Source organism: Arachis ipaensis, chromosome B01 (genome assembly GCF_000816755.2).
Source record: "Arachis ipaensis cultivar K30076 chromosome B01, Araip1.1, whole genome shotgun sequence".
NCBI lineage: Eukaryota > Viridiplantae > Streptophyta > Magnoliopsida > Fabales > Fabaceae > Arachis > Arachis ipaensis.
In genome coordinates this window covers 16756908-16769978 of record NC_029785.2, presented here as the reverse complement: position 1 = coordinate 16769978, position 13071 = coordinate 16756908, and the positions used below count along the sequence as shown (strand labels likewise).

The 13071-nt window shown below is 35.8% G+C and overlaps 1 long non-coding RNA gene across 2 annotated transcripts; it reads left to right on the top strand.

The window, feature by feature from the left end:
* Positions 2526-6694, top strand: LOC110269984. 2 transcript variants are annotated; one of them, XR_002358878.1, is made up of 4 exons: positions 2526-3135; positions 3215-5269; positions 5376-5727; positions 5822-6694. It is a non-coding gene; the product is annotated as an uncharacterized LOC110269984 (long non-coding RNA). The 2 variants fall into 2 exon arrangements; XR_002358877.1 differs by having other exon boundaries at positions 5376-6694.

The window sequence follows — 13071 nt, the reverse complement described above, 5'->3', positions numbered from 1 at the left end:
TGTATTTTATACTTTAAGTAATAGTAATATATAACTTTTTATGCCCCCAACAAATTATAATTCAAATGACATAAATTTAAATCCGTTATAAATTTTTTGTGAATGAAGCTTAAACTTACTAAATAGACTCAAGTGTTAGTTAGTCAAATTTAATTTTTACGAATGGAGCTAGGTTGAACTTGACTTAATTTGATTCAGATTAACTCTCTTTAAACTTTAGTTTCTTGTACATCTTTTAAATCTTCTATATTCTCTATTTTTAGATTATTTAATAATAGATATTTCTAATACACATCATTTTTTTCCTACTGATAAACAGCATTATTTGAGGTGCAGATATAACTATACCATAAATTTTATAATCTAAACAATGCAAGCGTAGCAATTTATACCACATCCACTTGAATATGATGATATTCAGCTGTTAATTAAACTCCCACCACATGAAATCTTCAAGATATATATAATGAGTACAATAGATTGGAATATATATCATCATCCGCTAGCAAAGGCCATAATACCCGATTCATTATTAGAACACCTAAAAGCATTGTCTTCACTTAACAAACACTTGATTAATATTGTTTTGGGAAATAAATAAATAAACAAACTGATGAATTGATGTATTGTAAATTGAACATCATGTCTGAAAGTGAACACTACAGCACATCTGCAATGCTCCTTTGATCAAGCTGGAAAGACGAGTGGTGGGCACACACTTATATATACGCGTATGTATATGCATGTATGTGTGGGCATGCATCTATCCAATCAATGTTCTAGTGCGAATTATTTGGCATACACGGATTCCAAAATCTAAGAAATTATTGTTGTATATATGTATGTGCAAACTCTTAATTATACTAGCAATATATTTGAGAGATGGTTGATAAGAGTTTGAGTATTTGTAAGTATAGAAATATAATTTTTACAAATATGAAAATATAATTTATTACGATTTTAGATTAAATTAGATCAATTTTGAATTTAAAATAAACTAAAATAATTGCTATAAGGTCTCTCATGAATGCTCATTGAGAATAACCCCTCAAGAAGTAGATCAAGTGCAATGAAGCACGAAAATCATTAAACCACGAGAGAATATGGATCTTAACTAGCTTAGTGATAAGGCTGATATGGCTCTGGATCAACATAATGAAGCCGTCTCTATACCAAAATCATCCTATAAGGATTCTCTATTAAAATCAGTTGGCCTAGAAATCGATGAAATTTCTGATTATGATGAAGACAGTGATGAAGCCACTCCAAATTCGGAGGATAAATGGTACAAGGAGGCCAAGCTAATGTGGAGCAAGAAAAACCCTTTAACCCTTGTCCAGTTATTAACGTAACTAAAAAGAAATTCGAAGAATGGAGCAAACCATGGCGAGCAGCTCTTATCGTGAAAGTCTTAGGAAAACGAATTCATCTCGGAGTCATGGAACAGCGTCTGAACCGTGATTGAGTTAAAAAAGGTAAAATTAATGTTATTGATATGGACCGTAACTATTTTCTTGTTCACTTTTTAAATGAGGAGGACGATTCACATGCTCTTACTGGAGGACCCTGGATGGTGTCAGGACATTACTTAATCGTCGAGAGATGGAGAAAGAATATGGAGACCATTATTTCTCTCATCTGAACAAATAGTTAGGAAGATTGTGGCTTGGATTCGCATCCCGAACCTTCCAATTGAACTCTATAACCATCGCTTCCTTTGGAGGGTTGGGTCGGCTATAGGAACCATGCTCAAGATCGACAAGACAACCTCAATTCACTCTCGGAGCCGATTTGCCAGAATTTGTGTGGAGATTGATCTTGCAAAGAAACTTCTTCCGAGAACTTCTATCATGGGGAGCATTTCGAATTTTGAACAACCCTCCAGCGGAAGGACACGATCACCAGTCGAAAGCTAGCGTCGGAATTTTGGCCAAGGTCACGGAGAATGGTAACCATGAAAATCAAGGCAATCAAGCTCCCAATATGGATAGTTTGGATCCCTAATCAAATATGGAGACAGATCAAGACTCTCAACGAAAGTTGATGACTATTCAAGAGGCCCTAATTTCGGGCTTTGGATGATGGTGAGGAAGTAGCTAAGGAAGTGATAGGAGAAAAGCATTGTAACGTCTAAAGAATCCTAGTTTAGGAAAGATTCAAACATTAACAAGGAAGGTTTTCGTATTAATCTTGAGAAAAATATGGAAAGTAGATCAAGATATAATATCCTATTTGAGGAAACACTAGATACTACATCTAACATAAATATGCATGAGGAGCCCCACCACAACGTATGCATGAATATTAACCCTATGAGGAGTGAGCCTATTAAGAAACCTGGGCCATCAAATCAAAGTGTGAAAAAAACTATTAAACCTGGAGTTGGAAAAAATTTCCAAAATAAAAAGGCCTACTAATGCAAAATTTGGGCCCATTATCAAAGAAAAGATCATGAAGCCAACTAAGAAGGCAGAAGAAAAAGCACTTCCTCCAAAGACGATTTCATTAATTCGAAACTAGGAAATAAGACCCATCAAAAAGATCCAAACTCTTCTGGTAGGAGTGGGAAATGCTTGAAAATATGAGGAAGATACAGCAGCAGGAACGCGATGCTTTTGAAGCAATGATAATGGCTGGTTATGTTCTTGAAAACCATATTATCAATAATAGCTTTCTTAATCAGAAATCCCCTATTACCAGCAACCCTATGCCTCTGACAAGTGATATCGTGCCAATTCCCAGCAAACCACCTGATGAAAAAAAGGAAAATTTGGTGGCTGGCAAGGATCTAAAGCAAAAAGGGGTTCTAGCCCCAACTAAGGTACATACTTTGGGGAAGGGAACTAATGCCCATGCTTAATCTTGGGTCTGGTGACCTAACATATCTCATCGTCGTGTCTAATAAATCTGATAATTTGGAACTGCGTGGGTCTTGGAGGTCAAATATTTATTTCTTTGATTAAGGATACGAAAATAGAATAACATGTTAGCTTTTTCATCTTACTGGAAACCTACATCAGTAGAGACAGAGGTAGGGCTATTTGAAAAAATTTGGATTTTGACGCTAGTTTTATCGAGGAGGCAAGAGGCTACTCAGGCAGTATATGGTGCCTTTAGGATCCTGGAATTTGGAAGGTGGGCATTATTTTTCATAATCATCAGCTTGTTTATATGATGATTACTAATGGTATTTTAATTCCCTGGCTATTAACAGCTTGCTATGGAAGTCCCCAGAGGGCTAATGGAAAAATTCTCTGGAAAAGTCTCAGAGCCATTAGTTTAAATACTTTTTCTGCCTTGGTGTTCCTTGGGTGACTTCAATGCTCTGCTCCACAAGTATGAATGCAGGGGAGGTACCGAAAATAATGATAGAGGTGCGTGCGAGGATTTTCAAACTTGCATTTTCGATTACGGATTAATGGACCTCGGCTACTCTGGTTGGCCCTTTACCTGGAGAAGAGGTAATTTGATGGAACGACTTGATAGGGGTTTGGGTAATTTGGACTGGAATATTACCTTCCCAGAAGCTAGGATAATGCACTTTCCCATGTTCAAGTCTGACCATTCTCCCCTGTGCCTTCAGTTCTCGTCTTCGATGCCGACTAACAGAAAAAAGAGACCATTCAGATTCACTGCCGCGTGGCTCACTCATCCTGGTTTTGGAAACCTTGTCAATAATAATTAGATTATGCAGGGGTCTTGGAATATGGGTATGGTTATTTTTCAAAATGCTTTGAAGGACTGGAATTATAGGGTGTTTGGTAATATCTTAAAAAAAAACAAAACAAAATCATAAGAAGATTGCAAGGGATTACAACTAACATAAAATCCTATTGGAAATAATATCTTCTTGGAGAAACTCCAAAAAGATCTCTAAGGGGAGTATGAGGAGATACTTATTCAAGAAGAGATGTTATGGTTACAGAATTCTCTGTACAAATGGATTAATTTGGGTGACAGAAATACTAAGTACTTCTACGGTATCACTATGGCTAGAAGATGGAGAAACAAGGTGACTTCTCTTTAAGATAGTGATGAGAATCGGATCTCGGATGATGATGCTCTTGAAAATATGGTGACAACTTTCTATTTTGAGTTATACAAGGATGACCTTCCTGACTGCCCGTATATTCTCCATGGTAACTTTCCTACTCTTTTTCATGATGAGCTGATCAATATTGAGAATAATGTATCTATCTTGGAAATTAAAAATTCTGTTTTTAGTATTGGTGGTCTGAAAGCACCAGGTAGAGATGGTATACATGCCATTTTTTTTATCATAATCAATGGGATAAATTCGGTTCTGACCTATGTAATCTGGTGAAAGCTATTTTTCTTGAACCTTGGAGAATCAGCGAGGTCAGTAAAATGTTTATTACTTTAATTTCAAAGGTGGAGCTAGTCTCAAGCCTAAAACGCATGAGAACTATAAGCTTATGCAACATTTCATTCAAAGTGGTCACCAAGATCCTTGCTAACCGATTGAGAATGGTTATGGAAAAGCTTGTTAAACCCACCCAATGTAGCTTTGTTCCTAGAAGACAAAGTTCTGACAACATTACCATCACTCAAGAAGTTATTCATTCCATGAGGACAAAGAAAGGAAACAAAGGTTGGATGGCTATAAAAATCGACTTGGAAAAAGGTTACGACAGACTCAAATGGAGTTTTATAAAAGACATTCTGGTTGACATCAGACTCCCTGCTCACTTTATTAATTTGATCTGTACGTGAATTTTTACAGCCAGGATGCGGGTCTTATAGAATGGTGAAACCTTGGATGAATTTCTTCCTTCCAGAGGTATCCGACAAGGAGACCCCCTATCGCCTTATATTTTTGTTCTTTGTATGGAACGTCTCACCCAGTTTATCAGCGCAGCCGTGGAAAACCACTTTTGGAAGCCCATATAGCTTAATCAGGATGGCCCCGATCTATCCCACCTTTACTTCGCAGATGACCTCATTCTCTTTGCCGAAACTAGCATGGACCAAGCAAAGATTATCAACAAGATCCTTGAAGAATTTTGCAAAAGTTTCGAGCAGAAAGTAAATAATGATAAGACTTGAAGTTTTCTTTCCAATAATGTGGGCAACAATGTCAGATAGGAGATTAGTGAAGCACTCCATTTCACAAGAACGGATGATCTTGGAAAATATCTCGGAATCCCCCTTCTTCACACAAGAACCAACCGCAACACATACAATGAGATTATTGGCAAACTCAACTCTAAGCTAAATGGATGGAAAGCTTCCACTCTATCTTTTGCAGGTAGAACAACTCTAGTGAAATCTATCATTTTCTCTATTCCTACTTATACTATGCAAACTTCTTTTCTTTCTGTATTTACTTGTAACCTTATTGACTGTAAATGCAGGAGCTTTCTTTGGGAAGAAATGGATCAATCATGAAAAGTTCATCTCCTTAACTGAAAGATTATTAGTTAACCTAAAACTAATGGTAGGCTTGGTATCCAACATGCCAAGGAGCTTAACCATGCCTTCATGATAAAAATTGGTTGGAGCCTTATAGAAAAAAGAGATGCTCTTTGGGTCAAAGTCCTCCGATCAAAATATAATTGTGGAAGTGACATTCTCCCAAGAGTGGAAAGAAAGAATAAGCAATCAAATCTCTGAAAAGGAGTGTGTGCTTCTTGGTCTGATGTTCAAACGAATTCTATCTGGAACATTGGTGATGGGAACAATATAAACTTTTAGAACCACCAATAGGTGCCAAGTCTCGGTCCTCTTAACAATTATGTTGCACAAGTAAGTCAGTCTTATCATTCAAATGATGCATTAATAGATTTTCTTTTGGTTTCAGGTGAGTGGGATGTCGATGAACTTCAAAGATGGCTTCTGGATCCAGTGGTGAACAGAATCCTAACCATTTTTCCACCATCCTCGAGGAATGGTCAAGACCAGATTTCTTGGGTAGCTTCATCAGATGGCACTTTCAATCTGAAATCAGCCTATTCTTCGCTCTAAAATAACATAGGAGTTGCATATCATCTTTTCAAGCTTGCTTGGAAGTGGAATTGCCTTGAAAGAATTCGATCCTTTATTTGGCTGGTTGCTCATGAAGCTATTCTGACGAATGTGGAATGGAAAAGAAGACACTTAACTGTTGATGCAAGATGTCATCAATGTAACTTTGTTACTGAAGATGCTCTGCATGTTCTCCGTAATTGTTCTTTTGCAACCACCATTTAGAATCTCTTACAAGCCAACCAGAAGGTTCAAGACTTATTTAACCTGAATATCCAGGAGTGGCTTTTGCAAAATCTCTCACCAAATGATTGGAACACTATGTTTGGAGTGACTATATCCTCCTTATGGTACCAACGTAACAAACTGTTCTTTGAAGGAGTTGGTACCTCTCCCCTGGCAGTTGTGGAGTCAATCAAAATGCGGGTTATAGAGATTACAAAACTATTGGACTTGAGGATTGTTCCAAAGAATACGTACCAATCTTCCTATGATACCCTAATTTGCAGGTTACCCCCTCCGAACCATTGGATAAAGTAAACGTTGATGGCTCTTTTTTTGTGCAAAAAATAAATGCAGCTTGTGGTGGCGTTTTCTGAGACAACTTGGGAAGATTCATCAATGGCTTTTCTTGTAATCTAGACAGCTGCTCCATCATGCATGCGGAGCTCTGAACAATAATTAGAGGCTTGCAAATTACATCAGCAAAGAAGTATAACCATTTCATTATGGAATCTGACTCAACCATAGCTATTAAATTCATCTTTGAAGGATGCCCTCCTCTTTACCCTTGTAACCCCCTTGTGGAAGATATCAAACTTCTTGCTAATCGCATTCCGTAGATCCTTTGGCATCACACCTTGAGGGAAGCTAATTCGATCGCTGATCAACTTGCAAAGAATGGACAGGATATACCCTTGGGTCTTCATTTATTTGATATTCTTTCCCCCAACATATCTCTTATCTTGTCTTGTCTTTTGATAGTTATGGTTCCTTTAGAATTAGGAATGTTTCCTAATTTTCTTTTTGTTTAGTTTGCTTTTTCTCTATTTGGGGTCACGAACCCCCTATCTTTCACTAAAAAAAAAAAAGAAAGTCTATGGGATGTGAAATTGCTGAGTATTTTTTTTAAGACAAATTATAATCCTTATTCCTTCCAAATTCTGTCTATTTATAACCCCTTTGAACCAATCAAATTTTATTCACGTGCTTCACATATAAGAAAACCAAATATAACTGTTCCTGCCACATAAATGATGTAAAAAACATCCTCAACTTCTTCAATTACTAGTCTGTGTATTGCTTTGATCATGGAATCTTGTCTTTGACATATATTTTAATCAACCCACGTTGCTTATCAATGCCCTTTCTTCGATCAACTCAAAAATTTGTTTTGATAGAGTTCAAACAAATGTTTTTGATATGTTCATTGCCAAGTTAAATTATTTCGACCCAAATAATTATTTCTAAATAATTTTTTAAATCTTTTTAAATCAAGAATAATATATGACTAAACATATATTATTAGTTATTAGTTATATATTGCGTAACAAAACAATAAATTAGTTATATATGTTTAAAATTTGAAAAATAAATCAATTGCAAATTAATGACAAAATTAATGGCAAATTTTTAGGAAATTGATTGCAAATCAACATAACAAAAAGAAACTAATAGCAAGTTTTTAGGACAAATTAAATTTACAAAGACACTTCAATTGCCAAAAAGGTCAAAATTGTCCACTAAAAATTTTTCGTTTTGGCATTCATATAGAGTTTGCTAATAAGCTCATATTATTATTTTTAAATTATATTAAAAATTATAAAATTTATTAATTAACTTACACAATTTTATATAATTGAATATTTTTGTGAATATTTTTCTCATTGAAATTAATGTATGAAAATGTTTTTTATGATCTTAAATTGTTAACTTAATTTCGTCATTTTTCTGACTTGATATCGTGATATATATTTTTTTGAATGTTTTAGGTTTAAGTAGCATTAGTGGTTTAAGAAAATGAAAAAATCATGGACAAGAAGAATAATATAAGAATTAAGAAGAATTTTGAAGCTAGCCCCAAATGCAGTGCTGTGTATGCATCAACACAAGTGTACGCAACACATCAATTTGCGTATGCATCAATGCAAGCGTAAGCACCAAACCAAAGTGCACGCGACATCTCACGTACGCGAAAGTGGTCTCACGTGCCACATTTGCTAGAGCATGTGAAGTTGAGTTTTCGGCTCCAAAGGCTCCAATCCAACTACAGAATGAGGAAAGAGGAAGAAGAATACAAGGAAACATACACAATTAGGGTTTTAAATAATCTATTTTTTCTTTTAGTTTTAGTTTAGTTTAGTTTCTTTTGTGATCAATTTCTATTCTAGTAGTACTACTATTTACTCTTGGTTTGCATCCTCCTCCATTTTTTTTTGGGTTTATGAAGAAGTAGATTCTTGATACTTAGATTATGATTTAACTTGTTGAATGAATGTTTATGTTGAATTCATGCTTGTTTAAGATGTTATTTTAGTTTTTAATTTGGTAATTTGAGTTTTGATTATATTTCATGCATATGATGTGTTTGTTAAAATACATTTAGTTGAAATGGAATAGATTTATCTTGGCTTAGGATTATATTTTGAGGTGTCCTTCAGGTATTACTTGATTTTAATTAGTTATAAATTAAAAGGTTGAAATTGTCTTAGTCCTCATGACTTTAACCCACCTACCAATCTTTCTTAGTTAATTAGTTAGACTTTTGTAGATTTAGCACAAGAAAAACGTTAAGTATTGTCAGAATAACGAATTACCGCCGATTTTTTCAATCCGACAATATAACTCTCGCCGATAATAAATTATCGTCAGTTTTTTAATCTGCCAGTTACCGTCGGATTCTGCAACAGATTCTATGCCTAAACCTTATTTAATTATTGACGAAAAATTTTCGCCCGTAATTTTGGAGCTTCACAAAGTTCTTTTCCGCCTAATTACCATAGGATTTTTCTCCCAATAAATTTGACGGTAAATTTAATTTATGCATAATTAGTGTCAAATTATCTTTTATTTAAAATTATTTTTTGCACAATAAGTAGTCAAATTTTAATAATAGGAACTAAATATAATAAATTAAACATCAAGTGTACAAATAAAATAAAAATTCAAATAAATAAAATACAATGAAACAGTCTAAAACAAAACTCTAATCACTAAATATCTTGATAGTCGTCATCGTCGTCATCCCCAGCCGGTCTTGCTGAGGCAGCAGACTAGGCGGTAATGTTGGTGCCCCTCTAGTAGCGTCGTTGCCATTGGTGTGCGTCTGATCTTGGTACACTGCCATCTGTTGTTCTATCCGCTAAAGCCAATCCAACTCTCGCCTCCACTCCAGCTTGAGGGAATCTGTGTCTGACATGCGTGTGAAGATCTCCTGATACCTTTCCTCAGACTGTTGCAGCTGTTAAGCCTAATGGTGAAGGCTTCGGATGAGCTCTAGCACCTGCTCCCTCAAATGACGCTGTCATCTGGATCGACGGGTCGGCTGGTGGTAGAGGCAGATGAGGGTCTCAATGTGGAGGTGTGGAAGTTGTCGGCGAAGAACGATCCCAACCCGTAGATGCGATTCTTGTATATCTCAGATGCGGTCTTGCACCAAACTGTGTCATGATTGACTTCTGATGCAGCGGAATTGTTGCCATAGTTTTTAGTATGTTGAGATTGCTGGATTGCAGCCTCCAATCTCTGCGTGTAGGACTCTTGTGTAACACATCTTATGATTAGGACTTTAGCTAATTGAAAACTTTATATCACATGATATTTACTTATATAATGATCCACAAACTGTTGATTAGAAATTCTCTCCTTGTTCTCCTTCAAGGTGTGAGTATACTTGAAGGTCTCTGCCAGCATCGCATCAAGATCCAACGACTTAGATTACTCTTATTGAAACAATATGTTAAATCAAGTAATAATGACATTATATTTCAAAGATAAAATGAACTTAATAACAAAATGAAACAAATTACATGCCAGCTTGGTCTTTGTCTTCGTGAAAGTTATTGGACCGGTATACTTCGACGACTTGGCCAATGTCCTGTTAGCTCTGTTCATGAGACAGCGATGCCAGAACCTCTCATCAATCTCCCAATGGACGTACAGTACCTTCTTTATGTTTGGGTGGAGCCAAATAGTGATGTGGTCACGTCTCTCATGTACGTCCTCCATTATCTGCTGAAGTCGCCTAACTATCCGATGATTGAAGATCTTTCTAATCATGGTATCGTAAGTCTTGTCCTATATAAATTTCTCCTGCACAAAGAACATTTAGCACTAGTTAGTCGAAATTAAATACATTATTAAACAAAATAGAAGATATACATAAACTAAAAGTTTGAATATGTTGAGTTTTTACCGCCCACTTCTAAAACCATCACTCTCTGGTCTCAGCAGAGATCTTCTTGTAGCTTGGCCATGGGTGGTCGTACGTTAGCTTGATGACATTAGTAAACTCCTATGTACATGCATTGTTATTTGGTACAAACCTATCAATAAAAAAAACTTAAGATTAGTAGTTTACTAAAAAATTATTTAAAGTAACCTCTAAACTTCAATGATACTTAGATTTTTTAGAAATTTTGGCAAAGTTTCATCTTTAACTAGAAAGCACAAAAAAACTATATCAGTTAACAATTCACTTAAACAATTCACAAACAAACCAATATGGAATTATATGACTTAAACAACAACATCCATCAACTATCAAGAATTCTCAAACACTTTCATCAGCTCAAACCTACTAATCTAAATCAAACAAAAAAATTGAGTATAACTAAATTAAACTAACAAAATAAAATGAAAAACTTAAAATTAGCAACCACATATGTTGAATAAGAATGTCAAAATAGTTTGCATATAAAAAACTTAAAATAGTACTCATGTCGTCAAACCATCAGGCCAGATCATCGTTTTTATGATGGGAGGTGGTAGAGGGGCATTTGGTCATTTTACCTTATAATATTTTTCAAAGGCAATGATTTTATGGATATGCTCACCTTTGATTTTCTTCGATGTAGCAGTAGTTTGTGCAGAAGGAAGAACCAAGTTAAAAATGCTTGATCAGTAGAGGGACAGTGAGATTGGTAATAATTCGACCACCATTTGTGAAATGTAGGTGTTGAAAGAAAACAAAATTTGATGTCATATCTCTGGTACTGGGAAGTTACTCTTTGATGGTTTAAATCCAAAATTTGGTTGAATTCTTTAAAATCCGACATCTCATAGTGAATCATTTGTGCTGCAGCTTCAAGTGAAAGAGGAAAAGGTAATGCTTGTGCAAGGCCAAGTTGCCTCGACACATACCGTGGAGACTAAATGGCAAGTTTTTTTTAAGAGCCATAGTCGACTCATGAGATAGCCCCACAGGGAGGATTTGAGGAGTCAGGGTTTTTGACCACAGATCATCAATGATCTCTTGATTCTCAGGTTTGAGACTGGTAAGAGAATGAAGGTATCCTACATTACTTTTCTGACAAGACAAGGGGTTGAGATGGTAAGAAGAATCTTTGTTGACTTTGATATTGAGAAATAGCTTAACAAAGTGAAAAAGGTATCGATGGAGGACATGCCTTTTGGTTTCGACCAGGAAAGAAAAGACAGTCGAACACCCTCAAGTGGAGTTTTTGGAATTTCAGAAGAAGCAGTGAGTTGAGGTTTGAACACAGACTTTAACCATAAGTTTACAATCCAGAGTGGGCCAAATGGATTGATCGATGACTTCACCTCGTCGAATTTCACTAACCACCAAGGAAAGTGTTTCATATAGTTGACCCAAAATGAGAGAAGGAAGATTGACATATTTTTTTATAATGAAGCAGGATAGCTAGTGGGAGATGATTGCTTTTTTAGATCTAAATTGACCTTGGACAGAAGATGAAAGCATTAAGCCACAAAAGAAGAAATCATGTTGTTTTGGATGAAACCCAACACAAAAGTCGAGTCAAAATTGATGTCGAAAACATCATTAGGACATGGAATTGTCCAGCAAACATCTTTCCCATCAGAAGATAGGTCATTCAAAGCTGAAATTTCCATTACCCATATGGAAAATAAAAATTATTTGTGAATGGACACTATAAGTACAAGCTAGCCCCAAGTAAAGGGACAATATAAGACAAGTCATGGGTGGCTAGTCGAATGGCAGACATTATACCTAAGGATCTCCACACAGACTTGTAAGTTGGGGAGAGTATCGATAGTCATGTCGAAAATAAGAAACCAAACTCCTTAGGGAGTGCAGTCCTAAAAACTCAACTAGCAAAATATATGGCTTTATCATTTTTACAAAAAAAATCAAAGTAAGGTGTTCAGAGGAGATAGAAAGAAAGAAGAAATTGGCTCAACTTGTTCTTGGGTAGAAATTGGTTCTAAGAATAAATACAAAACATTGGAGACTTTAAATAGAAGCAGTACCTGGCTCTGCCATAATGCGGTGGTCTCTACATCAGGGTTGGGAGCCCTTAGGGTTCCATCATCATTATTTGTGACACATTGGTCACTAAAGGAGGAGGGTACACAACATGAACATTGTCGTTATCTTCTTCTCGTAAAGAAGAACCAAGAGTAACGGAAGCTCCACCTGAAGTAGAAGTAGCAGCTACAACGACAGAAACAAAGGTAGGTAAAGAAGACGACATAGTGGCTCCTACAGTGAAAGTGGTGACAGGAATGGTGGTAGTAGTGGTAGCAGCAATGGTGGTGGAAGACGATGATGTAGTAGTTACAGCTGGGTACTGCTAGAATAAAGGCCGGATTGAAAATCCATAGAGGCAAGTTGAGTTAGATCATCAAACAAGAAGAAGGGTGTTTTTTGTAGAAGATGAGGGATTCTCTGAAAGTGAAAGTAATGAATGACAAAGTAAGACCTAGAGAATACAAAAGGGTTTTTAAGGAATGAGGCCCATTAAATCCCATTGAAAACGTTACACATTTTCAGAAATGCGCGAACCATTTCATTTACTCGTAATTGTTTTTTCAAAAATTTAAATTTAAAAAGCACGTGAATAGTACAGAATTAGATAATACCTA